This window comes from Chiloscyllium plagiosum, unplaced genomic scaffold (genome assembly GCF_037043375.1).
Source record: "Chiloscyllium plagiosum isolate Xiang-an unplaced genomic scaffold, Cpla_swu_hap1 HiC_scaffold_15, whole genome shotgun sequence".
NCBI lineage: Eukaryota > Metazoa > Chordata > Chondrichthyes > Orectolobiformes > Hemiscylliidae > Chiloscyllium > Chiloscyllium plagiosum.
In genome coordinates, this window is record NW_028270153.1 from 44,856,466 (window position 1) to 44,883,436 (window position 26,971).

Sequence of the window (26,971 nt, forward strand, 5' to 3'; positions counted from 1 at the left end):
GGGAATGGATGATTGCCAGTCAAAAGAGGAGCAGGCATATAAGGAAGGAGTCCCCTAAGTGCATTTCACTTGCAATCTGTTTTTTGACCTTGGATCACCATGAGTGATGGTTACTCTTTGGAAACCAGCCAGAGCCAAGGCCACAGCACTATGGGTGGTACAGTTGCTCAGGATTGGTGCAAAAGAAGTGTGGAAGAGCAATAGTAGTATGGTTTCTGTTAGTGGAAGTAGTGGACAGGTGCTTTGGTGGCTGTAAATATGGTTCCAGGACAGAGTGCTCATTAGTATGACTCTAGGGTCAAGGGATGATATAGAAGAGCTGCAGGGTATTCTGAAGTTGGAGGGTCAATAGTTAGAGGTTATGGTCTATATTGGGAACAATGAAACAGGAAGAAATTAGATCCTGTAAGCAGGTTTTACAGAATTAATCAGAAAATGAAAAGCAAAACTTCAAAGTTAGTCAACTCCAAATTACTCCTGGTGCCATGGGTAGGAAGAATAGAAAGATACAGCAGATGAATGTTTGACAGGAGGGATGGCACAAAAGGGAAGCTTTAGATTCCTGAGGTATTGAGAGCTTTTCTGGGGAGAGATGTTACATGTACAGTGGGAAGCCTTCAAAAATGAGACAATGAGCGCCCAGAGAAAGTATATTCCTGTTAGGGCGAAAGGAAAGGCTGGTAGGTATGAGGAATGCTGGATGCCTAAAGAAATTGAGGGTTTGGTTAAGAAAAAGATATAGACAGGATAGATCGAGTGAATCTTTAGAAGAGTATAAAGGCAGTAGGAGTATACTTAGGAGAGATCAGGAGGGCAAAAAGGGGACATGAGATGGCTTTGGCAAACAGAGTTAAGGACAAAAGGGTAACGAGGGAGAGAACAGGACCCCTCAAAGATCAGCAAGGCGGCCTTAGTGTGGAGCCGCAGGAGATGGAACAGATATTAAACGAGTATTTTGCATCAGTAGTTACTGTGGAAAAGGACATGGAAGATATAGAATGTAGGGAAATAGATGGTGGTACCTTGAAAAATGTCCATATTACAGAGGACGAAATGCTGGATGTCTTGAAATGCATAAAAGTGGATAAATCCCCAGGACAAGATCAGGGGTACCCTAGAACTCTGTGGGAAGCTAGGGAAGTGATTGCGGGGCCTCTTGCTGAAATATTTGTATCATCGATAGTCACATATGACATGCCAGAAGACTGGAGGTTGGCTAACATGGTGCCACTGTTTAAGAAGGGTGGTAAGGAAAAGCCAGTGAACAATAGACCAGTGAGCCTGACATCGGTGGTGAGCAATTTGTTGGAGGGAATCCTGAGGGACAGGATGTACATGTATTTGGAAAGGCAAGGACTGATTAGGAATAGTTAACATGGCTTCATGCATGGGAAATCATGTCTCACAAACTTGATTGAGTTTTTTTGAAGAAGTAACAAAGAGGATTATGAGGGCAGAGCAGTAGATGTGATCTATATGGACTTCAGTAAGGCGTTCGACAAGGTTCCCCATGGGAGACTGGTGAGCAAGGTTAGATCTCATGGAATAAAGGGAGAACTAGCCATTTGGATTCAGAACGGACTCGAAGGTAGAAGACAGAGTGTGGTAGTGGAGGGTTGTTTTTCAGACTGGAGGCCTGTGACTAGTGGAGTGCCACAAGGATCGGTGCTGGGTCCACTACTTTTCATCATTCATTTAAATGATTTTGGATGTAGGTTTGCTTGCTGACCTGGAAGGTTCATTTCCAGACGTTCCGCTACCCTACTAGGTAACATCTCCAGTGGGCCTCAGGCAAAGCAATGCTGAAAATTCTTGCTTTCTATTTATGTTTGGGTTTCTTTGGGTTGGTGATGTCATTTTCTGTGGTGATGTTATTTCCTGTGAAGTCACTTCCTGTTCTTTTTCTGAGGGGGTGGAAGATGGATCTAACTCAATGTATTTGTTGATATTCTCAAAACTCGCTAATATAAATGATTTTGATGGGGGCATGAGAGGTATAGTTAGTAAGTTTGCTGATGACACCAACATTGGAAGTGTAGTGGACAGTGAAGAAGGTTACCTCAGATTACAACGGGATCTTGATCAGGTGGGCCAATGGGCTGAGAAGTGGCAGTGGAGTTTAATTTAGATAAATGTGAGGTGCAGAATTTTGGTAAAGCAAATCTTAGCAGGACTTATACACTTAATGGTAAGGTCCTAGGGAATGTTGCTGAACAAAGAGACCTTGGAGTGCAGGTTCATAGCTCCTTGAAAGTGGAGTTGCAGGTAGTTAAGATAGTGAAGAAGGTGTTTGGTATGCTTTCCTTTATTGGTCAGAGTATTGAGTACAGGATTTGGGAGGTCATCTTGCGGCTGTACAGGCCATTGGTTCGGCCACTGTTGGAATATTGTGTGCAATTCTGGTCTCTTTCCTATCGGAAAGATGTTGTGAAACTTGAAAGGGTTCAGAAAAGATTTACAAGGATGTTGCCAGGGTTGGAGGATTTGATTTATAAGGAAAGGTTGAATAGGCTTTGGCTGTTTTCTCTGGAGCGTCGGAGGCTGAGGGGTGACCTGATGGAGGTTTACAAAATTATGAGGGTTATGGATAGGATAAATAGACAAAGTATTTTCCCTGGGGTGGGGGACTCCAGAACTAGAGGGTGTAGGTTTAAGGTGGGAGGGGAAAGATATGAGAGAGACCTAAGGGGCAACTTTTTCACGCAGAGGGTGGTACGTGTATGGAATGAGCTGCTAGAGGAAGTGGTGGAGGCTAGTACAATTGCAACATTTGGAAGGCATCTGGATGGGTATATGAATAGGAAGGGTTTGGAGGGATATGAGCCAGATGCTGGCACGTGGGACTAGATTGGGTTGGGATAGCTGGTTGGCATGGATGAGTTGGACCGAAGGGTCTGCTTCCATGCTGTACATCTCTAAGACTATGAGTCTACACATTGGGACAAGTTACATCTGAAAACAACTGGACAGGTACAACATCCCACAATGGAGATTTGCTCATGCTTTTGGGGCAGTTTAAACATGATTGGCACGGGATGGGTTCCTAATGAGTCATTCAGAGGGGAGAGAAGCTGATATGTAATTAGAAATCAAAATCTGAGTGAGCGTGTCTGGAAGGCAAAAGAAACAGTTGAGACAAGAAAGAAGTTTAGTTTGTAAGGCTAAATGAAATCTAAACCTGAATAAGAAGATAGGTGGGCTAAGGACACAGATGGGCACTTGGGAGTATAATACCATAGCTAGAACTGAGACCTGGCTGAAAGACAAGCAGGTTTGACAGTTCAACTTTCTTTGTTAATGGGTATTTAGTCTAATGTCATTGGTGGGGAAGTTATTAGAAAGAATTGATTGATAAAACTGCACTTGGAGATACAAGAATTAATCAGATATTATCAGCATGGATTTGTTATGGTAAGACAATGATTAGCAAATTTGAACAAATTGCTTTGAGGTTGTAATTAGGAGTGTTGATGAGGGTAAGGCATTTGACACAATCTACATGGACTTGAGAAAACACTTTGATAAGGTTTGGAAACTGGTTAAGAAGTAACAACCCATGTGACTGAAGGCAAAGTAACATATTGGGTCCAAAATCGGCTGAGTGGCAAAGGTTGATGGTAGAGGGTTATTTTCGTGACCGTAAGTCTATTTCTAGGAGGCTTCTGCAGTTTTGGTCCAAGGATCCTTGTTGTTTATCATGTACATTAATGATTTGGACTTAAATGTAGGGATAGTATCAGTAAGTTCACAGATCACAAAATTCGTAGAGTATAGGGAGGAGGATAGCTCACTAGTAAGAAAAGGATATCAACAAATTGGTCAACTGAGCAGAGAAATGGCAAATGGAATTCACCCCTGAATAATGAGAGAAAGTGTGCCTGCACAGCAAGCAATTACATTGTGAACGGCTGCACCTATTGAAGTACTGAAATTCAGAGGGACCTTGGTGTGCACATTCACAAATACCTGAAGGTAGCAGAGTGATTTGTTTAAAAAATGCATATGGGATACTTTATTTGTTGAGACAGTACAAGAGTGAGGACTTTATGCTAGAATTGTAAAAAGGTCCCAACTGGAGTATTGTATACAGTTCTGGTCAGTACATTATAGGAAGGATGTGACAGCTCTTTACATGTTCCAAAGGAAATTTTCACAGGTGCTGCCTGGGTTGGAGGAAAATTTGGATAGGCCGAGGTTGTTTTCCTTGGATGAGCAAAGATTGAGAGCAGACTTGATAGAGATGCATAAGATTACAAGGGCATAGATGGGGTATCGATAGCAAGGCACGAGTAGAGTGGTCAATAACCAGGGAACATAATCTTTTAGCTCTTATCTTAAATCTAAGAGGAGAGTTGAAGTGAGATTTTTTTGCTCAAATGGAGGAGGAATCTGGAACACACTGCCTGAAAGGATGGCTTGAGACAGAAATTCCTGTACATTTAAGCAGTATTCAGATATTGACTTGTATTGTCACAGTTATGGGAAAGTGAAATTAGTAGAGTCAGGTCTTTATGGACTAGCACAGATATGATGGGCTACACAGCCAACTCCTTCTGTATTATAAACATCTATGAGCCTGTGTGAATGGAATTTACAGGCTGTCTGAATAGCTCTCTGATATAGGTTTTAGTCTCAGCCATAACTTTCAAAAACCCAAGTTTATTTTGTTTCAACATTTAATAAATCACTAATGATTCTTTACTCACTTATGCATTTATTCAACGGTTCTATGACTTAAAATACCTAGAAAATCAAACGAAAATGCTGATGAAATTTATATGTAGGCTGGTAAGCAATTTGTAACAGGAATCTCAAGACCATGTCTGACCATATCACTTAGCCAGTTAACAATAAATATTTAAAATGGCACAGCTTAATGCAGATCAACGGAGTTTTTGTTTTCCTTAGGAAGGTGCATCTTCAACACTTGGGCAAATAAAACTGAATGTTAAGTCCTGGGCTAATCAACCCCAAACCAGCAAATCCAAATAGGTTGAAAATTATTAAGTTGATCACAGTAGCTGACAACTACTGTGCAGAAAGGGTTTAATTTGTATTACCAAATGTGGTTTAAAAAATGCTTGTATCACATCATAAGCAGCATGCAAATTCCTCTAATAAGATTGACTGTCTCACTTTTTACATGTGTTTCCGGTCTCTCACTCAGTTTCATAGCTGAGTTGGTTGACAAAGAATTCAACCACAGGTGCGTGCCAATACAAGTGCCTTATCAAGTAAGAAATATCAGATGCAATCAAATATTACCAGTTGTATACTTTCCTGTTGTTATTAAAACATTTATTTCCAAAAGAACTGTTATACAAGTTTTTTTCTTTCACTATACATTGGTATTCATGGACAAAAGTGATTCTACAAAAAAATGTTTCAGACACCATTGAGACCACACCTTTGCTGACCTCAAAATGGCTTCTTCAGTTTTAAACTTCCCTGCTAAGTTTGCCTTTGCTCTGAAAGTATCCACTAAAAATCACCTGCCAATGGGTTTGGAGATGAGGTGGGACTTCTCTTAGGTCTGTTATCATTGATCAGCTGCTGGAAAATTGACAAACTATCTTTGTGAAATCACTTAAAAATACTTCAGTTGGCCCAAATCACTTAAGAGCTAATTAAGTGTGTGGATGATTACATGAATGGGACGAGTTTAGAGGGATATGAACCAAATACTTGCAAAATGGGACTAGATTAATTTAGGATATCTTGTTGGTATTGAACGAATTGGACCGAAAGGTCTGTTTCCGTGTTGTACAAGTTTATGACTCTGACTCTATGTGGTAAACAGTTTTTTTAAACCACAGGAGTAGCCCACAAACAGCGCTAAGGCAAATAACCTGAGGTTTTGTCTTTTCTAGGTGCTGGCTGAGGGATGAATGTTGCCTATGATCTTTTATTTCCATTTAAGGCACAAAGCAAACCTTCAAAAGACAGCTCCTCCAACAACACAACTCTGCCTCACTACTGCATTGAAGTATCTGCCTTGATTATGCACTCGAGTCTTCAGAATGGACTTTAAACCCATGGCCTTCTAACTTTCACACTATCAATGAGTCAAATCTGGCATTATAAAAATCAATCGTTACTGTAAATGCAAGTAATGAAATAGAATAAAGTACCACAAAGACTGACCTAACTATACGAAGAACATCAAACATTTTACTGAGATTGGGATCCAGTGCATGGATACATAAAACATTAAACTTTTCAAATTAAGAGGGCTGAAGAACTAAGCTTGTCCTTCAGCAGGATATATAAATTTAGCTACTATGCAACTTGGGTATGGAATGCATACTGCTGGTTCAGGACCCCAAGGAGCTAATTTTAACTCATCAGCCAGAACAACTAACAGGGAGTATGTTACAAAGTTAAAACAGAATTCAGCTGACCTTATCAGTCTTATAACATGACACAAACCATTTTTCCTTTTACAGAATGTAAGTAAAGGACTACACCTGTCAGATGCAAGTCTGTTCTGTTGTTCAGTTGGAGTATGACAGACCTGTATCTCAACCTCAAGTAATGACCCAGATCCTAACAACACTTAGAGTAATTTTCTAAAAGCAAAAATCCCTTTGCCATTTGATTTTACTCCTCCTTTGCCAGACTGCCAGCTTCCTCAGATCATCAGATATTATTCCAAATACAAAACAATGAAGAGCATATTTACAATACACTTTAAACAGAAGCCGACAGAGCAGAAGGGAAAGCAAACTGGAACATCTGCAGAAATCTTGCACATTTGATGAAGTAGAGGAGCCTATGAAAACCAAGAGAAATTGAATTTTATTTTAAAACAGAAACCATTTACTAAACTAAGAAGAAACAAAAAGACTAGAAATGACAGTAAAATAAAACAAAGTGTGGATGCTGGAAATCTGAAACAAAAACTCAGCAGGTCTGGCAGCGTCTGTGGAAGGAAAGCAGAACTAATGTTTCAGGTCTGGTGACCGTTCTGCAGAACTGATGGAAGCTAGGAAAAAGTGTCGAAGACAGGGGACGGGGAAGGAAAAGAGAGGGAAAAAGAAAGAGACGGAAAAGAGGAGTATGTGGTATGTGGAGACAGAGCACAGAGAGAGAAAAAGAGAGGAGAGGGGGAGGGGGAAAGAGGGAGAATGACAGTCACCGGGATGGATGATAGAATGGCAGGGAGAAAGAAAAAAGTAGACTAGTAGATGAAAATGGGTTATCTATGCTAAACTAGAATTCAATAACTTTAAAGCCTAAACACCTTCATGTCCTTGACCCACCCACATAATCCAGGTCCTGTCATGACTGGACTGCTTCCACACCACAACCAGGGAGTAGTGTGTGGAATTAACAGATAGCGAGACAGTTCAATGTCAATGAAAAGTGTCTCTACCTCTGGTCACTCTAGCTCTGAAACATTAAAATAATTTGCTATATAACAAGGGGTAAAAATGTCTAAATTGTCTTATACACTATAGTGATGTCAGGGAGCCCGATATTGACAACCTAAAGGTTGAAAAGGAAGCCCCATGGACACTGGTCCAGTACAACGTACTTGTTATCTGCGAGGACTTTCAGAAAGATTGCAGAGCAGATAGCCACAACACAGCCAAAGGCACGGTGTCTCAGAATTGTTCCAAGATGAGGGGATCTAGTGAAAGAGCAGAATAGAAATTTGGTAACAATAGGAGATTCTATAATTAAGGAGTAGGATTAACTTGTGACCTCAAAGGTGTGATGCCAGGTAAAGGATATCTTAAGGCAACTGCAGAATAATTTGAAGTGGGAGGGGTGAATATTCCTTACAAAAGACATTAATATCAGCATTTGGATAGGATGGGCCTCTACTGTTCAGACAATGTCCATCTGATCCAGAAAAAGGATCTGCTTTTGTTTAGTACATTTCACAACCAATGCACACTTTGTAGTGATTTATAGAAAATGAGGTGCTTTCAAGGTACTAACACAAGAAATGCAGCAGCCAATTTGCACACAGCAAGCTTTCAAAAAGTGGCAACGTGACAAGGATCAGTTTTTTTTTGCAACAGTAAAAATTGACTAGAACACCTTTGATCACTCCCAATTCTCCTCAAAATACTGGAGTGAAGTGTTTTAGATCCATGCGAAGGTCAAATCAGGCCTGAAAGATGATACCTTTAAATAGTCGTAGAAAACAGTTTAAACAGTGGTTAAGTGGCAGAAATATTAAATAAGTTTTGTTTTAGTATTGACCAGGGGCACAGATCAGATTGGCATACTGACTGATGCAATTAAAAATAAAATAATTGCACACAAAATAGTGGAGATAGTTGTTCGGATTTGAAATTGCTGTCCAAGAGGGCGGGGGAAGATTAGTAAAGGCAGATTTCATAGGAGGTTTCAAAAAATGTTGGGTACGTATTTCAAAGTGATGAATTTAAAGGGGGGGCGGTGTGGTGGTGGTCGAAAGAAACTGTTTTTACCCAGGAATGGTGTAAATGTAGAATGCACTACCACACAGTGGTTGACATAAATAACATTTCAACATTTAAGGAGAGGCTAGATAATTAAGAGAGTAAGGAGGAGGATGATTATAGTCAGAGTTAGATAAGGAAAGATAGAAATAGCCTTAAGTGGAGCAAAAATGTCATCATGGATTAGTTAGGAAGAATGGCCTATTCCATATTATATTCTGCACTTGTACATGTGATTACATCCGAAATTGATGCTTATTCAATGTCAAGGGGGTTTATGAAAGATGAAACAACTGTTATGGACCAGACCAAGCCGCCTCAAGATATATTAACAAGCCTAGGCCCTAACATTTTATTATTTTAAAGGTAAGTGTAAGGAGTTACATTGCAGATGTGTTTCGATTGGTCGAGCGACTCAAGTTTAAGCAAAACACACTTTATTTTGACACTACAAATAAAATACAGACAAAAAAAAAGAACTTAACCAAAACTCTGTTGAAATGCTTAACAAAGTATGTAAATTAACTACTATTAATTAACTGGTCCAATATAGTAACATCCGATAAACACACCCTTGGCACAGGCAAATTCAGTAAAATAGTTTGTCTCACATGCAATTCTAGCAGCAGGAAAATAACGTCAGCTTTTAGCTTTAACAGAGGGAAAAATAAGAGCTTCCACATCCAGTTTCAAGACCCCAGAAACTGCTGAAAGTCAGAACTAAAAACCCTGGTTCTGTGGGAGCTTGATCTGACCGATTTCACGCTGCTTCTGTTGTTCTTTCAAAATAAACCTCAAAGGCCTAAAAAGCTAGTAACTTTGCTGGCTTCAAGCATACCACTCAGCACCTGTCTCAACATTTCTTCATTTAAAACCAGGACAAAACACACCTCTTAAAGCCATAATACTGTCATACCTCCCCTCAAAAAACACTAATGTAAAAAGATAGCTTTATTTTTAAAAACCTTTAGCTTTACACTATTAGTACACTAAAATACATATACATTACACTGACTAAGCATGTAAACATTCACTACTACAGTCAATTTCAGTTAGTTTTGTTCTGTCACCAAACAGGACTTTAAACTTCTGAGTTGGGGGGTGGGGGGGGGGGGGGGGGGGGGGGGGGAAGGGAAAGTGAAAGCGACAGGGAGTATGGAGTTAAATGGAAAGATAAGCGGCAGGATAGCATATGTGCAGGCAGATTTAAACTTGAGGCAGACTGGGAATGCAGCAGAAAGGAAGGATAACTTAGGACATCTTATGACTTCCAATATCTCTAATGATAAGAAAGTTAGCATTAAGGCACTTTACCTGAATGCTCGTAGCATTCATAACAAAGCAGACGAACTAATGGCACAGATCATCGTGAATGATTATGATGTGGTAGGCATCACAGAGACGTGGTTACAGGGGGGTCAGGACTGGCAGTTAAACATACAAGAGTTTTCAACTTAGCGAAAAGACAGGGAGGTGGGCAGAGGAGGCGGGGTTGCCTTGTTAGTTAAGAACAAAATTAAATCTATGGTGTTGAATGACATAGCGTCGGATGATGTGGAGTCTGTGTGGGTGGAATTGAGGAACCACAAAGGCAAAAAAAACATAGTGGGAGTTATGTACAGACCTCCTAACAGTGGTCAGAACCAGGGGCCCAAAATGTACCAGGAAATAGAGAAGGCATGTCAGAAAGGCAAGGTCACAGTTATCATGGGAGACTTCAACATGCAGGTGGACTGGGTAAATAATGTTGCCAGTGGATCCAAAGAAAGGGAATTCATGGAATGCTTACAGGATGGCTTTTTGGAACAGCTTGTCATGGAGCCCACAAGGGAGCAGGCTATTCTGGACCTCGTGCTATGTAATGAACCAGACTTTATAAAAAATCTTAAAGTAAGAGAACACTTAGGAAGCAGCAATCATAATATGGTAGAGTTCAGTATGCAGTCTGAAAGAGAGAAGTCAAAATCGGATGTAATGGTGTTACAGTTAAATAAAGGTAATTATGAGGGCATGAGAGAGGAACTGACGAAAATAGACTGGAAGCAGAGCCTAGCAGGGAAGACAGTAGAGCAAAAATGGCAGGAGTTTGTGGGTAAAATTGAGGACACTGTACAGAGGTTCATCCCCAAGAAGAGAAAGATTATCCGGGGAGGGATTAGACAGCCATTGCTGACAAAGGAAGTCAGGAAATCTTTCAAAGAAAAAGAGAGAGCCTATAAAGTGGCCAAGAGCACTGGGAAATCAGAGGATTGGGAAGGCTACAAAAACAAACAGAGGATAACAAAGAGAGAAATAAGGAAGGAGAGGATCAAATATGAAGGTAGGCTAGCCAGTAATATTAGAAATGATAGTAAAAGTTTCTTTCAATACATAAGAAACAAACGACAGGCAAGCGTAGACATTGGGCCACTTCAAACTGATGCTGGAAACCTAGTGATGGGATATAAGGAAACAGCAGGAGAACTTAATAAGTACTTTGCGTCAGTCTTCACAGTGGAAGACATGAGTAATATCCCAACAATTAAAGGGAGTCAGGGGGCTGAGTTGAGTATGGTTGCCATTACAAAAGAGAAAGTGCTAGAAAAGCTAAAAGGTCTTAAAATTGATAAATCTCCTGGTCCTGATGGGTTACATCTTAGAGTTCTGAGGGAGGTGGCTGAGGAAATAGCGGAGGCGTTGGTTGAGATCTTTCAAAAGTCACTGGAGTCAGGGAAAGTCCCGGATGATTGGAAGATCGCTGTTGTAACCCCCTTGTTCAAGAAAGGATCAAGACAAAAGATGGAAAATTATAGGCCAAATAGCCTAACCTTGATTGTTGGTAAAATTCTAGAATCCATCATTAAGGATGAGGTTTCTAAATTCTTGGAAGAGCATGGTCGGATTAGAACAAGTCAACATGGATTTAGTAAGGGGAGGTCGTGCCTGACAAACCTGTTGGAGTTCTTTGAAGAGGTGACAAGTAGGTTAGACCGGGGAAACCCAGTGGATGTGGTCTACCTAGATTCCCAAAAGGCCTTTGATAAGGTGACACACGGGAGGCTGCTGAGCAAGGTGAGGGCCCATAGTGTTCGAGGTGAGCTACTAGTATGGATTGAGGATTGGCTGTCTGACAGAAGGCAGAGAGTTGGGATAAAAGGTTCTTTTTCGGAATGGCAGCCGGTGACAAGCGGTGTCCCGCAGGGTTCAGTATTGGGACCACAGCTGTTCACATTATATATTAATGATCTGGATGAAGGGACTGGGGGCATTCTAGCGAGGTTTGCTGATGATACAAAGTTAGGTGGACAGGCAGGTAGTACTGAGGAAGTGGGGGGGCTGCGGAAGGATCTAGACAATTTGGAGGAGTGGTCCAGGAAATGGCTGATGGAATTCAATGTAAGCAAATGCGAGGTCTTGCATTTTGGAAAAAAGAATACAAGCATGGACTACTTTCTAAACGGTGAGAAAATTCATAAAGCCAAAGTACAGAGGGATCTGGGAGTGCTAGTCGAGGATTCTCTAAAGGTAGACATGCAGGTTGAATCCGTGATTAAGAAATCGAATGCAATGTTGTCAATTATCTCAAGAGGGTTGGAATATAAAAGCACTGTTGTGCTACTGAGACTTTATAAAGCTCTAGTTAGGCCCCATTTGGAGTACTGTGTCCAGTTTTGGTCCCCACACCTCAGGAAGGACATACTGGCACTGGAACATGTCCAGCGGAGATTCACACGGATGGTCCCTGGAATGACAGGTCTAAATATGAGGAACGGCTGAGGATACTGGGATTGTATTCGTTGGAGTTTAGAAGATTAAGGGGAGACTTAATAGATTTAATAGAGATGTACAAAATAATACATGGCTTGGAAAAGGTGGATGCTAGGAAATTGTTTCAGTTAGACGAGGAATGACAGGTCTAACATATGAGGAACGGCTGAGGATCCTGGGATTGTATTCATTGGAGTTCAGAAGATTAAGGGGAGATCTAATAGAAACTTACAAGATAATACATGGCTTGGAGAGGGTGGACGCTAGGAAATTGTTCCCGTTAGGCAAGGAGACGAGGACCTGTGAACACAGCCTTAGAATTAGAGGGGGTTAATTCAGAACAGAAATGCGGAGACATTTCTTCAGCCAGAGAGTGGTGGGCCTGTGGAATTCATTGCCACAGAGTGCAGTGGAGGCTGGGACGCTAAATATCTTCAAGGCAGAAATTGATAAATTCTTGATGTCACAAGGAATTAAGGGCTACGGGGAAAATGCGGGTGAGTGGAGTTGAATTGCTCATCAGCCATGATTGAATGGCGGAGTGGACTCGATGGGCCGAATGGCCTTACTTCCGCTCCTATGTCTTATGGTCTTATTTCAGTCTTCCTTCATCAAGGCAACACACTGGCAATTGTATTCTCTTCTCTACCCATGTGAAAAGTTTTCAAGTTAAATGGCTGCAATAATAAGTTCCATCTAAACAGCCTGGGAATTTTATCCTTAATTTTTTTCCAAAAGCTTTAAGGGGTTATGATCAATATATACAATTATCTCATGTATGTCAGTGGCAATGTAAATGTTGAAATGTTGCAATGTCAACACTAATCTAAAGGTTGATGATTATTCAATTTTCTGGAAAAATACCCAATAGGTCTTTATATCATCTTGTCATCTTCTGGCAAGTGTACAGCACTGACACCCTGAGAATGCGTATAGGGTATTAGCAGGCAAAGAAAGAGGTAAGTTCTGAGTTTTGTAAAACAAGACGTTCAGCTGAGCATGACTCAGATCAGATAAGAATGTGCAGGGGTGCTGGAGGCAATGGTAATGGGTTAACAAGGTGGAAAAGCATTCATTATGTAGAGCCACTTAACAATATTGGAAGCATTCAGTATGTAAGGTCAGTTAAACAAGCTGAAAAGTATTCATTATGTGAAGCCAGTTAAAAACATTCATTGTATAACACCAGATGGCTTAATCTTTGCTATTGATACTCGCTGATTATAACGGTCACCCAATCAATACATATGTTGCCTTATCAGGATGCTTCTCCCTGTAAAATGACTATATAATTCATTAAGAAACTGCTCTTCCAGAGAAGAACAAGAACTCATGTCCCTGTACACATGGATGATCGTTCTCTCTCTCTCCAGGGTCTGGAATTAAGATGAAGGAGGTAAAACTATACTGTGCCTCTGAGTGTTTTGTTTCGACTGAGGGGGTAAACGGGATGACAGAATAGTTTGCATGTTTAAGTGTGGTTAAAACCAAGTCAGTGATTAACACAGCTTTCAGGTGTCAAATGCCTTCTGACACCCCTCCGTCCATAGAAATTTTCTGCACTTCAACAAGTCAGTCAGCAGAGCAACCACACTACTAAACATCAGTGCACACTTCCAATAGAAACTATTCAGTCCAGGAATCATTGTACTTCCCTTTTCAATGGTATGGGAAACTCCCCATAACTTTTGTTTTCATATCCCATGGAGCATTTGTCCATGTCCAATAACATGGCACAGGAACATGACTTGGGCTTTTGCAAACTCATTGTTAATCAGGCCAGGTTTATCCTCAAGCCTGTTTCCTTAAGTTGATCGAACAATTCCAATAGATGCACCTAATGTTCCTTCCATGTGTAACGAAAAATCACCAGATCATCGATGTATACTACACAATTAGGTAATCCAAAATAACCTTTTTCGTCTGTAAACTGTGGCTAGTGCGTCTTTCATACCAAATGGCATGACTTTAAACTGGTACAGTCCATTCAGCATCACAAAAACTAAAACTTCCTTTGCTCTTTCAGGTAAGGGTACCTGCCAGTGAGAAAGTGTATATGGTATGAGCAGGTAGGGAGAGTTAAGTTTTGGGTTGTGTGAGACAAAGGCTCAGCTAGTATGACTTGGATCAGATATGAACTTGCAGTAAACAATGAGGTGCTGGAGGCAAGGGTAGCGGGGGTTGACAAGGTAAAAAAGCATTCCTTATGTAAAGCAATTTAACAAGATGAAAAAGTAGTCATTATGTAAAGTCAGTTAACAAGGTGAAAAACTTTCATTATGTAATGTCAGTTAACAAGGTTAAGAACATCCATTGTATAATACCAGATGGCTTAATCTTTACTCTTGATGCTCGCTGATTGCAACCGTCACCCAATCAATATAGACATTGCCTTATCTGGAAGCTGCTCCCTGTAAGTGACTATATAGTTCCTTAAGAATCTGCTGTTCGAGAGAAGACTGAGAACCCATGTCTCTGTGCACATGAGCAATCGTTCTCTCTCTCTCTCTCTCCAGTGCCCGGAATAAAGATGAAGGAGGTAAAGCCATACTGTGACTCTGAGTGTTTGCTTCAACTGATAGGGGATAGGGAAATGGGATGACAACAGTATCCTCTAAGGAAGTCCTAATTTGAAGTACAAGTTGCTTATCCCACCTTCTCAATACATTCTTCCAAACATACATTAGGATATGAATCAGACCTTGTAACTGCACTGACTTTGTGATAGCCCACGTATAATCATTGTATATCAGCTGGGTTTGGCATCATTACTATGGGCAAGCTCCACTGGCTACAACTCATTTCGATTATATGGCCTTTGAGCATGCATTCAATCTCTTTGTGAACCTATGCCAACTTTAGAGGGTTAAGTTGATAAGGATGTTGCTTCTTTCTATTTGGCATTATCAAATAATTCACTTCACTCAATTTCCTTTTGATTTGATAAGATCCACTAAACTTTGCGTCTTAAAAGTTCACCCTCCACTGTGAGTAACACTAATACTTCATCTCCACTAGCAAAATTATGAAGTTTTGATTTCTTGTCTGCTTCCTGTTTTATCACATGCTGTGCTGCTTTCAAATGCTGTCTAGTCAATTCATCCACTCTATTTCATCTTTCTTTAAAATCTGACACATAATCCAAAGATATGGTCTCTGAACTACCAATTTCATTTTAATTAATTTCAGTGGTCCTCTCACCTCAATCCCAAAACCTAATTCAAATGGACTCAATTCAGTTGATTCATTAGATGCAACCCTAATCACAAAAAAAACAACTGGAATTACTTTATCCCAATCCTCTGGATAGTCATGACTATAGGCCCTCAGCATGGTCTTTAAAGTTTGACTTATGAACCAACTCAATCATCTGCCATTTCTGTTGCTACTCTTGCAGTCTTTGTTCTTTCACGTGTTCTCCAATTCAGGAAGTGAATTTTTGAACTCTTCCAAAATAATTGTCGAAAAGTGTAATATGTCTGATCTATTTTCCATGGACTAAAATTACTTTTTGATCCTTTCAAACTCTATGTTCATTTGACCACGTCCCCTCCTCAGATTCCTAAAACATTGCCCAAAGGCTTCTGGTACTAGCTCATATAGATTTAAGATGGTATTTTATCTTCATTGTACTGTCCAAATATGTCGTGCGGGAATGATGCAAATACCTTATTAGCTCTAGCTATCAACTTTATTTGAACAATAATACCCACATGGTCACCGGCCATTTCATTTGTTTAGCCACTTTCTCAAATGAAATAAGAAAGTCTTCTACATCCTTCTTGTGAAACTTTGGCAACGCTTGGATATATTTAACCAGTCCCGACCAGGCCTTTGACTATGATGCAATTACCTCCACCATTTTAAGTCAACTTCAGTCGAGTTTTCAGTTCCAACCTCTGAAATTCAAAAACTCTTTCACCCCTTCTGTTTTCAATCATAATTCAAATTGTTTCATTTCCTTTTCATGCTCAAGCTGCTTCATTTGTGATTGAATTGTAATCATTTCCAATTATTCCAAAGGCATATCCAGCAATCGCATATGTTGCACTATTGCTGCAATTAGAGTCAGAGTCATAGAGATGTACAGCATGGAAACAGACCCTTCGGTCCAACTCGTCCATGGCGACCAGATATCCCAACCCAATCTAGTACCACCTGCCAGCACACTGCCCATATCCCTCCAAACCCTTTCTATTCATATATCCATCCAAATGCCTCTTAAATGTTGCAATTGTACCAGCCTCCACCACTTCCTCTGGCAGCTCATTCCATACACATACCACCCTCTGTGTAAAGAAGTTGCCCCTTAGGTCTCTTTTATATCTTTCCCTTCTCACCCTAAACCTATGCCCTCTCGTGCTGGACTCCCTGACCCCAGGGAAAAGACTTTGCCTATTTACCCTATCCATGCCCCTCATCATTTTGTAAACCTCCATAAGGTCCCCCCTCAGCCTTTGACGCTCCAGGGAAAACAGTCCCAGTCCCAGTCTGTTCAGCCTCTCTCTGAAGCTCAAATCCTCCAACCCTGGCAATATCCTTGTAAATCTTTCCTGAACCCTTACAAGTTTCACAGCATCTTTCCGATAGGAAGGAGACCAGAACTGCACGCAATATTCCAACAGTGGCCTAACCAATGTCCTGTACAGCCTCAACATGACCTCCCAACTCCTGTACTCAATACTCTGACCAATAAAAGAAAGCATACCAAACGCCTTCTTCACTATCCCATATATCTGGGACTCTACTTTCAAGGAGCTATGAACCTGCACTCCAAGGTCTCTTTGTTCAGCAACACTCCCTAGGACCTTACCATTAAGTTTTTAAATCCTGCTAAGATTTGCTTTCCCAAAATGCAGCACCTCACATTTACCTGAATTAAACTCCATCTGCCACTTCTCAGCCCATTGGCCCATCTGGTCCAGATCCTGTTGTAATCTGAGGTAACCCTCTTCGCTGTCCACTACACCTCCAATTTTGGTGTCATCTGCAAACTTACTAACTGAACCTCTTATGCTCTCATCCAAATCATTTATGTAAATGACAAAAAAGTAGAGGACCCAGCACCGATCCTTGTGGCACTCCACTGGTCACAGGCCTCCAGCGTGAAAAACAACCCTCCACCACCACCCTCTGTCTCCTACCTTTGAACCAGTTTTGTATTCAAATGGCTAGTTCTCCCTGTATTCTGTGAGATCTAACTTTGCTAATCAGTCTCCCATGGGAAACACTGTTGAATGCCTTTCTGAAGTCCATATAGATTACCTCCCCTTCTCACATGAACAAAAGCAATCCCAACTTAAGCTTGTTAATTTCAACAGCTTTGCCTTGCTTACTTTGTACAAAACTGCCAAAATTATTTCTTCCACATCCACGAAACTCTTAGTGAAAGAGCCATTGTTACACAAGGCACACCCTATTTAAATCAACCGAATGCAACACCTGAAAAGAGAACACCAACCCTGTCAGCCTTTGTGTCCAATAATTCTAAACCTAACCTGGAATCAGATTCTGATCCTGACAAGAGCCCCCAGTGTGGTGCGATCCAGACCAAACCTACTGAAAACATGTTAACATAACCTAGGCCTTAACTTTTTCTTATTTTCAAGTTTACGCGTTGCATCCCAGTTACAATTCATTTAAGCAAAACACACTTTGGTTTGATACTACAGTTAAAATACAGACAAAGTTAAAAAAGAATTAGCTGTAAATACTGAAATGCTTAACAAAATTTTATACATACGCTACTATTAAATAACTTCCAATATAATAACATTCCATTACACACAAAGGAAAATTCAGTTAAATAGATTGTCTCACATGCAATTCTAGCAGCAGGAAGAGAATGCCAGCATTTAGCTGTAAAAGGGAGAAATAAGACCTTCCACATCCAGCTTCAAGATGCCAGCAAATGCTGAAAGCTAAAACATGGTTCTGTGGGAGCTTGATCCCATCCATTCAACTGCTTCTATTGTTCCAACTTTGAAAATAAATCATGGCCACAAAAGCTGTTTACTTTATTGACTTTGAGCACACAACCTGACACCTCTGTCTCATACTTTCTTCACAAAACAGAAGAACAAAATGCACCTCTTAAAGGCATAGTATTGTCACATAACCCAGAGCTTTTTTCACCCTGCTGTCCTGGAATTATAGGATCACTATCTTTACATTTAGTTGAATTCAAACCACAAGCATGTCAAATTTGCAATGTCAAGATTTGGAGAGGAAGTAATTGAATCTATAGGGAGCACCAGGAACATTAAAAATTAATTAGGTACAATATACAAATGGACATAGTAGTGAAAAACACAACTATTGCTTATATAAAAGTAAAGACACAAAATAATTAAGTCTCAGACTCTCATGAATGAGAGCAGAATAAACAACTTAAAGCTGAGAAAATTCTAGACCTTTCAATTTATATAGCAACCAAATAGTATGCTGATTTTTAAAAACCAAACATTAAAGTTTAAGGAGGACAAAGTTCTAATCTGGTTAGGCCCAAATAATACGTTTAAAATAAGGTCTTAAAAACGGAGGTTTCCAGAATATAAAACAGACCCATTAGCATCTATGTGAACAAAACTGGATAAAGAACTTCTACAATGGAATCTATTATTTCCGATTACCAGATAATGGCAGATGTAAGCGTTTCAGCAAGTTTTGAATTTTCTTTGATATTTAGGATTTGCAATTTTTTCTTTTCGTATGTCTTGAATTCCACAGTATCAGAGAATTATTGGAACAGAGAAGGCAGTATCCTGAAATACAAAACTGATCTCCAGTTTTAATAGATTGAGGTGTGTGCAAGACTTGTAAAACATGGATTTTCGCTGACTTGAAAGGAAGAAACTGAGGAAGAACTAGAAAGATATAAAAGTAAGTAAATGCAATGGAAATTTGCAGCACAGGAAGTGTCAAAGGAGGTCATGCATTTATGCCAGCTAAAGAACAATCCAATAATCTAACACACTGTCCATTCTCTGAGCACTGCTAGGTTTTTCTCCCCATCAAATATTTAGACCCTTTTTAAAAAAAATTGATTACAGACAGTTTCCAATAAGACATCCCATGTTCCATCTCAGATCTGAGCAAACCAAATCTCCCTTTGTATGGTCATTAATATACATGGAGTTAAAGAGAACAGAAAGAGTTTTATCAATTTTCTGATGGAAGTCCCTTATAATTCTGAGCACCTTCATCAGATCTGCTTAGTTTTCCCTGCTTTAGTGATGGGAAATACCACTATATTAACTGATATGACTTATCTCAATATTCATCTTCATATGCCGATTTACCTATTCTTACCTTAGCATCCTTCTTCAACTAACCCAAGCCAGATGCAATAGCTTGACTGCAACCCAAGCAATTTTTGCATAAGTTTAGCATGACTTCTTTGCTTTGATACTCTTTCATAAATAGGGGCATCTACAATTCAAACTTTTAATAATTCAAAGCTTTAAACAAGTGTTAACTTATCCTACTTTAAAAATCTGTCCATATCAATTGCCGACTGCTTTAAAGTTTTATAATTTAATGTACAATCACTTCTCTTATTCTTTGTCTCAAAATGCGTCACCTTCAATTCCTTACATTGAATTTCATCTGGCATCTCTCTGTCCAACCTGTTTTCTACTAAAGCTGCTTGATCATCTCTGACTAACAGTTGACACGGTATCCCTAAAAGGGCTCAATGTTGATTCCAGAAAGATATGTCTAAGCCCTCAAATGTTCTATTCATCTAATCTTCTGACTATCTTACTATCCTTGTTTTCACATCCCCTTTAACATCATTCTTAGGTGGGAGCCACAACTTTCTGGAAATATATACACACATTCACTGCAATCTATCAATACTATTAATTATTGCTACACAGCTATTCTTCTTAAAAGAACGATTCATTTTGTCTAGAATAATTATGTCTAGGGTGGGTACTGAGATTGTAGATGTGAGTTAATTTTTCAAAATTCACTAGACTCTGAAAAAGTTTCATTATCAGAAGGAAAACTGCAAATATAACACCTATAGGAACGAAGGTAGAAAACAGGAAACTATAGCTTGATGTCTGTCATTAAAAAGCGTTAGAATAAACTTTACTAAGGTTACAGCCAGACACTTCGAAAAACAATGCAATCGAAAAGAGTTAGCCTGATTTGAGAGAAATCACATTTAATCAATTTAGAAAACAGGACAGCACAGGAATAGGCCCTTCAGTCCACAGGTCTATGCCAATTATGATGCCATTCTAAACTAATCCCATTTGCCTGCACATTGACGAGATCCCTCTATTCACTGCCTGTTCATGTTTCTATCTAAATGCTTCTTAAACATTGCTAATATATCTGCTTCTACCACCTCAGCAGGCAGCACATTTTAGGCACCTACCACCCTCTGCATAAAAAGCCGACGTTGCACATCTCCTTTAAACTTGCTGCTTCTCAAATTAAACCTATGCCTATTTCTATCCTGGGGAAAAGACTCAGTCTCTTCCTTACCCATGCCTCTCAGTTTTATATACTATTTGGTCACCCCTCAGCCTCCGATGCTCTAGTGAAAACAATCCATGTTTGTCCAATTTCTCCTTATAGATAATACACTCTAATCCAGGCAACGTCTGAAAAACTTCTTCTGCACTCTCTCCAAAACATCCATATCCTTCCTACAGTGTGGCAAACAGAACTGCACACAATACTCCAAATCTGGTCTAACTAAATTACTAAAATGGTGGACTGACAGTAGTGTGGATCTTGCAGCTGCTCCTGAAATTGTAGGCTTTTTTATACATTTATATCAAGATGTCTTACAGTTACTACATTTCAGTAGAATCAGATTTTTCAATTCACTTTTGATTCTTTAAGAGTCAAAAAGTATATTTTTTTAAAGCAGAATTGTGTTCGCAGAATTTTTTGGAAAGGCTTACATCTCTTACTTCTCGATTTCTTACACTTATTCGATTCAGTACTATAAGATTTTTATTTTAATTCATTTTTGGTTCTTTTATAGTCAAATACCCAAAAAAATGCATGTGACTTTTTTCAAACCGTGTTTTGTTAACAAACCTGTTGGAGAGGCCTACCACATGGATAGCTCACTTTTTATTCTCTAAAATTGTACATGTAGAAGAGTTTTTTTTAACATCGCTAAATAGATGTTTGTTTTACATTGAGGATTTTTTGAAAACATCACTAAAGAGTTTTTTTAAATCGCAGAGGAGAGTTTATTTTTAAACGGAGTTGTGTTTACGGAGCTTTTGGAGAGGCCTACATGTCGATGGCTCTGGAGAGTTTTTTTTATATCTTAGAAGATTGAAAGTTGCCTGCTAGATCACTTGAGGAGTCATGTTTTAATTTCAATTGTTAAGCTAAGTAACTCATTTTATTTAAGATTCATATACTTGGTTTTGTTTTATTTTTTACAGTTTAAGAGTAATTATTTGGGTAGGGAAAGGAAGTTTATTTTAGAGGTCATTCTGCAATGAATTGTTTTGTTAACAAATTCACTACAACGCGATGGACAAATTGGGGATGCTGTTTCTAAAACACAACTTTTAAAACTTGCGCTGGCTGTAATACGATTACATCACCAACACTTTAAGCCGTTTCTAAAGCGTGATTTTTCTATAACACAGGGTTGCATTAAAACACAACCATCACGTTACAGAAGACCTACCTGTATATATAAGGTGCTATTGTAAGCGGTTTCTTTTTCGGCTTAACATCATTGAAGGCATACAAAAGACAGAGTTAGATGGCTCGTAGATTTAGAGAAGTGATTACACAGCAGGATCAGTCAATTAGATGGGTGACTGTCGGGAAAGGAAAAAAGGCAGTTCAGAAGCGAACGTGTGACTATTCCCCTCTCGAATAGTAATGCAGTTTGGGGTACTGATGAAAAGAATAGTCTCAGAGGAAAATAGAAGATGCAGTCAGATCTTGTACAATAAGAATGAATCATATATTAGATAGGGTTTGACAAAATTTAAAAGAATAATTGTTATAGGAGACTGTTCTGTCAAGCACACAGAAGGTTCTGCAGCAGTGAACATGAATCTAGGATAGTACATTGCTTTCCTCGTGTCAGGATTAAGGACATTAAAAAACGTTTGAAGCATATTGCGAAAAGAGGAGAGTGAGAAACCATAAATTGTTCTACACATTGGTAGGAATGACAGTTAAGAAAAAGACTAAGGCTTTACAGAGTGAATATAAGAGATTACGTAGAAGATTAAAACACAGAACCTCACAAATAGTAATTTCTGGTTTACTCTCTGAGCCAAGCTTGAATGAGGGAAAGAATAAAAGGTTAAAGAAGATAATCAATGGCTGAAGAGGTGGTGTAATGTTCAGGGATTCAAGTTCTTTGATCATTGCGTTCTCTTCTGGGACAGAAAATACTTATTCAAAAAGTGAGAATTTCACCTGTACTAGAAAGGGACCAATATCCTAGTGGAAATATTTGCTAATTCAAGAAGCGAGAGGGTAAACTATTAGGATCCCTCCACTACCCCTCTCTAAGTAGCAGAGTAAATAAAAGATAGATGAGGATGGTGTTGAATCTGAAAAGAACAATTAGAAAATACAAGAACATGTCAGAGAACAAAGTAATTCTTAAGAATTAAACTTCGCATTTATTTTAATGCAAAAGGATCTTACAGGTAAGGCTGATGGATTGGGACATCAAACCTATTACAGAAACTTAGCTGAGGATGGACGGGACTGGCAGCTCAATGCTCTGGGTTTCAGATGTTATAGGAACAATAGAAAAAGAGACAAAAGAGGAGGGAGAGTGCCATTTTTGAATAAGGATAACATTACTGTTGTAACTAGAGAAGATATTTCAGAAAAATCACCTGAAAAACATGAGTTCAAATTAGAAATAAAAAGGAATGATCACATAAGAGATTGTACTATAAACACCCCTCCGCTGACAGTCAGAGGGGATCTGAGGAACACATATGTAGAGAGATCTCAGAAATAAGAAAGAATAATAAGATTGTAATAGGTGATTTTAATTTTCCAAACATTGACTGAGACTACCATACTGTGAAAGGTTTGGATGGTGAAGAATTTGTTAAATGTGTTCAAGAAAATATGTAAATATTCCTACTAGAGAAGGAGCAAAACTTGATCTTCTCTTTCATATTAAGACAGGGCAAATGACTGGAGTAATAGTAGGGGAACACTTTGAATCTCGTGATCATAATTCTATTTGTTACAAAATAATTATGGGAAAAAATAAGCCTTCCATAAAAATTTAAATTTTAATGGCATGAGACAAGGACTTTCAAAAATTGATAGGAGTAGACTATGTGCAAGTAAAGAGACATCTGATAAATGGGAGGCTTTCAAAAGTATGAGAACAAGAGGTCAGAGTCATTATGTTCCTGTCAGAGTGAAAGGAAGAGTGTGTGGTGCTGGAAAAGCACAGCAGGTCAGGCAGCATCAGAGGAGCAGGAGAGTCAACATTTCAGACAAAAGCCCTTCATCAGGAATTCTTGCTGAAGGGCTTTTGCCCGAAACGTCAACTCTCCTGCTCATCGGATGCTGCCTGACCTGCTGTGCTTTTTCATCACCAAACTCTTGATTCTAATTTCAAGCATCTGCAGTCCTCACTTTCGCCTAGAGTGAAAGGTAAGGCTGGTAGGATTAGAGAACAATGAATAAAAACATTGAGTTTCTAGTCAAGAATTTTTTAAAAATTGTATATTAGATATTGATAACTGTGGTCAAATAAATCTCTTGAACAGTACAGAGTGAATGCATTATATAGCATATAGTATGCAACCTTCTGAAGAGGAAGATCAGGAGGGCTAAGACAAAATGAGATGCCCTTCGCAAATAAGATTAAGGACAATCCAAGGAGATTCTGTAAGTACATTAAGAACAAAAGAGCAACAAGACAGAAGGGTCCCTAAAAGATCAAAGAGGTCACCCTTGTGTGTTGAACCTCAAGAGATGGGAGAGATATTAAATCAATATTTCATGTCAGTTTCTACTCGGCAGAAAGAAATGGAGGCTACAGAACTCAGGGAAATAAATATTGATGATTTGAAAACATTTCATATTACAGAAGATGAAGTGTTGGAGGTCTTAGAAAACAAAGGTGGATACATTTCTCATATCTAATCTAGTCTCAAACTGTTGTGAGAAGTTAGGGTGTCTTGCAGAAATATTGGTATCATCTACAACTATGGGCGAGGTGCCTGATGACTGGGGATTATCTGATGTTAAGAAGGAGAAGCCTGGGAACTACAGGCATATGAGTCTGACTTGAGAGGTGTGCATATTGTTGGAAATTAGATTAGATTTCATATAATATGGAAACAGGCCATTTGGCCCAAAAGGTCCACACCAATCCTCCAAACAGTAATCCACCCAGACCCATTTCCCTACCCTGTATTTACCCCCGACTACTGTACCTAGCACTATGAGCAATATAGCATGGTCAGTTCACCTAACCTGCACATCTTTGGATTACGGGAGAAAACCGGAGCATCTGGCCAGACCACACAGACGCAGGAGAACGTGCAAACTCCACACAGACTGTCACCCGAAGCGGAAATCGAATCTGGGTCTCTGGCGCTGTGAGGCAGCAGTGCTAACCAATGAGCCACCACGCCGCCCCACAGTTTATATGCATTGGGAGAAGCAAGAAATGATGAGCGATTATTAGCATGGTTTTGAGAAGGGAAATCATATCTCACAAACATGATTTGAGTTTTCTGAGGAAATAACCAAGTTGATTGATGAACACAGAGCAATAGAATTGTTTACTTGGACTTTAGTAAAGCCTTTGACAAGGTTACACATGATAGTCTAATTAATAAAGTTAGATCACGTGGGATTCAGGACAAGCTTACCAAGTGGGTACAAAATTGGTTTAACTGCAAGAGACACAGTGATGGTGGAGGGTTGTTCTTCGAACTGAAGGCCTGTGATCAGTGATATTCCACATCAATCGGTGCTGGGTCCAACTTTGCCATTTATATAAATGATTTAGATGAAAATATAGAAGGCGTGGTTGGCAAGTTTGCTGATGTCACCAAAATTGGTTAAAAATCACACAACACCAGGTTATAGTCCAACAGGTTTAATTGGAAGCACAGTAGCTTTCAGAGCACTGCTCCTTCATCAGGTGCCCACAACCAATTAAACCTGTTGGACTATAACCTGGTGTTGTGTGATTTTTAACCAATTTTGGTGTCATCAGCAAACTTGCCAACCATGCCTTCTATATTTTCATCTAAATCATTTATATAAATGGCAAACAAAGTTGGACCCAGCACCTCCAAATCATGACCAAAATTGGTGGTATAGTGGACAGTGATTGCAGAGAGATCTTTATCAATTGGTTCAATGGGCTGAAGAGTGGCAAATGGAGATTAATACCAATAAGTGCAAGGTTATGCACTGTAGTAAAACATACAAGGACAGGACTTATACAATTTAAAGTAGGGCTTTGGGTAGTGTTGTAGAACAGAGACATCTAGGAGTTTGGACACATAATTCTTTGAACTTTGTGTCACATACAGATAGGGTGGTGAAAAAAAGTGTTTAGCATGCTTGCCTTCATTGTTCAGACCTTTTGAGTATAGAAGTTGCAATGTTATATTGAAGTTGTACAAGGCATGGGTGAGACCTCTTCTGGATTACTTTGTCCAGTTCTGGTTACCTTGTTATGGAAGTATATCAATAAGCTGGAGAGTGTTCAGAAGACATTTACCAGGAATGGAGGGTTTGAATTAAGGAGAGGCTGGGACTTTTTTCACTGTAGAGTAGGAGGTTGAGGGATGATCTTATAGGGGTTTATAAAATCATGAGGGGTACAGATAAGGGTGGCACATCAGCTCAGTGTTAGCACTGCTGCCTCACAGTGCCAGAGACCCAGGGTCAATTCCATCCTCAGCTGACGTTGTGTGGAGTTTGCATGTACTCCCCAAGTGCTCTGGTTTCCCCCAGATGCTCCAGTTTCTTCCCACAATTCAAAGGTGTGCAAGTTAGATGAATTGGCCATGTTAAGTTACCCATAGTGTTCAGGGATGTGTAGATTCAGTGCGTTAGCCATGGAAAATGCAGTTATAGGGTAGGATGCTCTTCTGAGGGCTACTGTGGACTCATTAGGCAGAAAGGCCTGTTGCCACACTGTAGCTGTTCTATGAATAAGGTGAATGGCAGGTGTCTTTTGCCTAGTGTGGAAGATTTCCAGACTAGAAGGCATATTTTTCAGGAGAAAGGAGAAAGATTAAAAAAGAAGACATTTTCACTGGAGTTTAGAAGAGTGAGGGGTGACAAGATCCTGGATGGTCTTGACAAAGTTGATGTAGAAATTGTGTTTCCTTTGGCGGGCAAAATCAAAATTAGTAGTCACACTGTTAGGATAGAAATGAATAAGACTTCTTTGACTAGAGTTGAAGCACTTTGGTACACTGTCTCAGGTGGTGGTGAAAACAGAGAATTTGAATCTCAAGATGGAAGGAGATAGATTTTTATGTAATGAAATCAAAAATCATTGGAAGTAGATGGTAATATGGAATTCAAAACACAAGCAGATAAGCCATGAACTTATTGAATGAAGGAACAGTCAGGTTTGGCTGAATTGCCTAATTCTGCTCAAAATTCCTACATTTGTAACTTGTTTCTAGCTATTTAAGTTATTCAATCTTTCCTTCCTTCTTAAATATGAACGTAACCTAAGTTAGCAACCTAAGTTAGCAACCCTCCAAAGGAGATGGGGAAGTACATATCTATCAATAGTGAAAGAGTGCTAGGGAAATTAATGGTGCTGG

The 26,971-nt window shown here is 39.5% G+C and overlaps 1 protein-coding gene across 2 annotated transcripts in view; it reads right to left on the bottom strand.

The window, feature by feature from the left end:
- LOC122560067 (ubiquitin-conjugating enzyme E2 variant 1-like) overlaps nt 1-26,971 on the bottom strand; it is a 56,593-nt gene that overhangs the window by 26,281 nt on the left and 3,341 nt on the right. The window contains exon 1 of one of the 2 annotated variants that reach the window (XM_087994931.1): nt 7,538-7,633. The exons of the other annotated variant lie outside the window; for it this stretch is intronic. The gene's annotated coding sequence lies outside the window, so the exon portion shown is untranslated. Of the gene's footprint in view, nt 1-7,537; nt 7,634-26,971 lie in introns of those variants that run through there. 2 annotated transcript variants of the gene reach the window in all.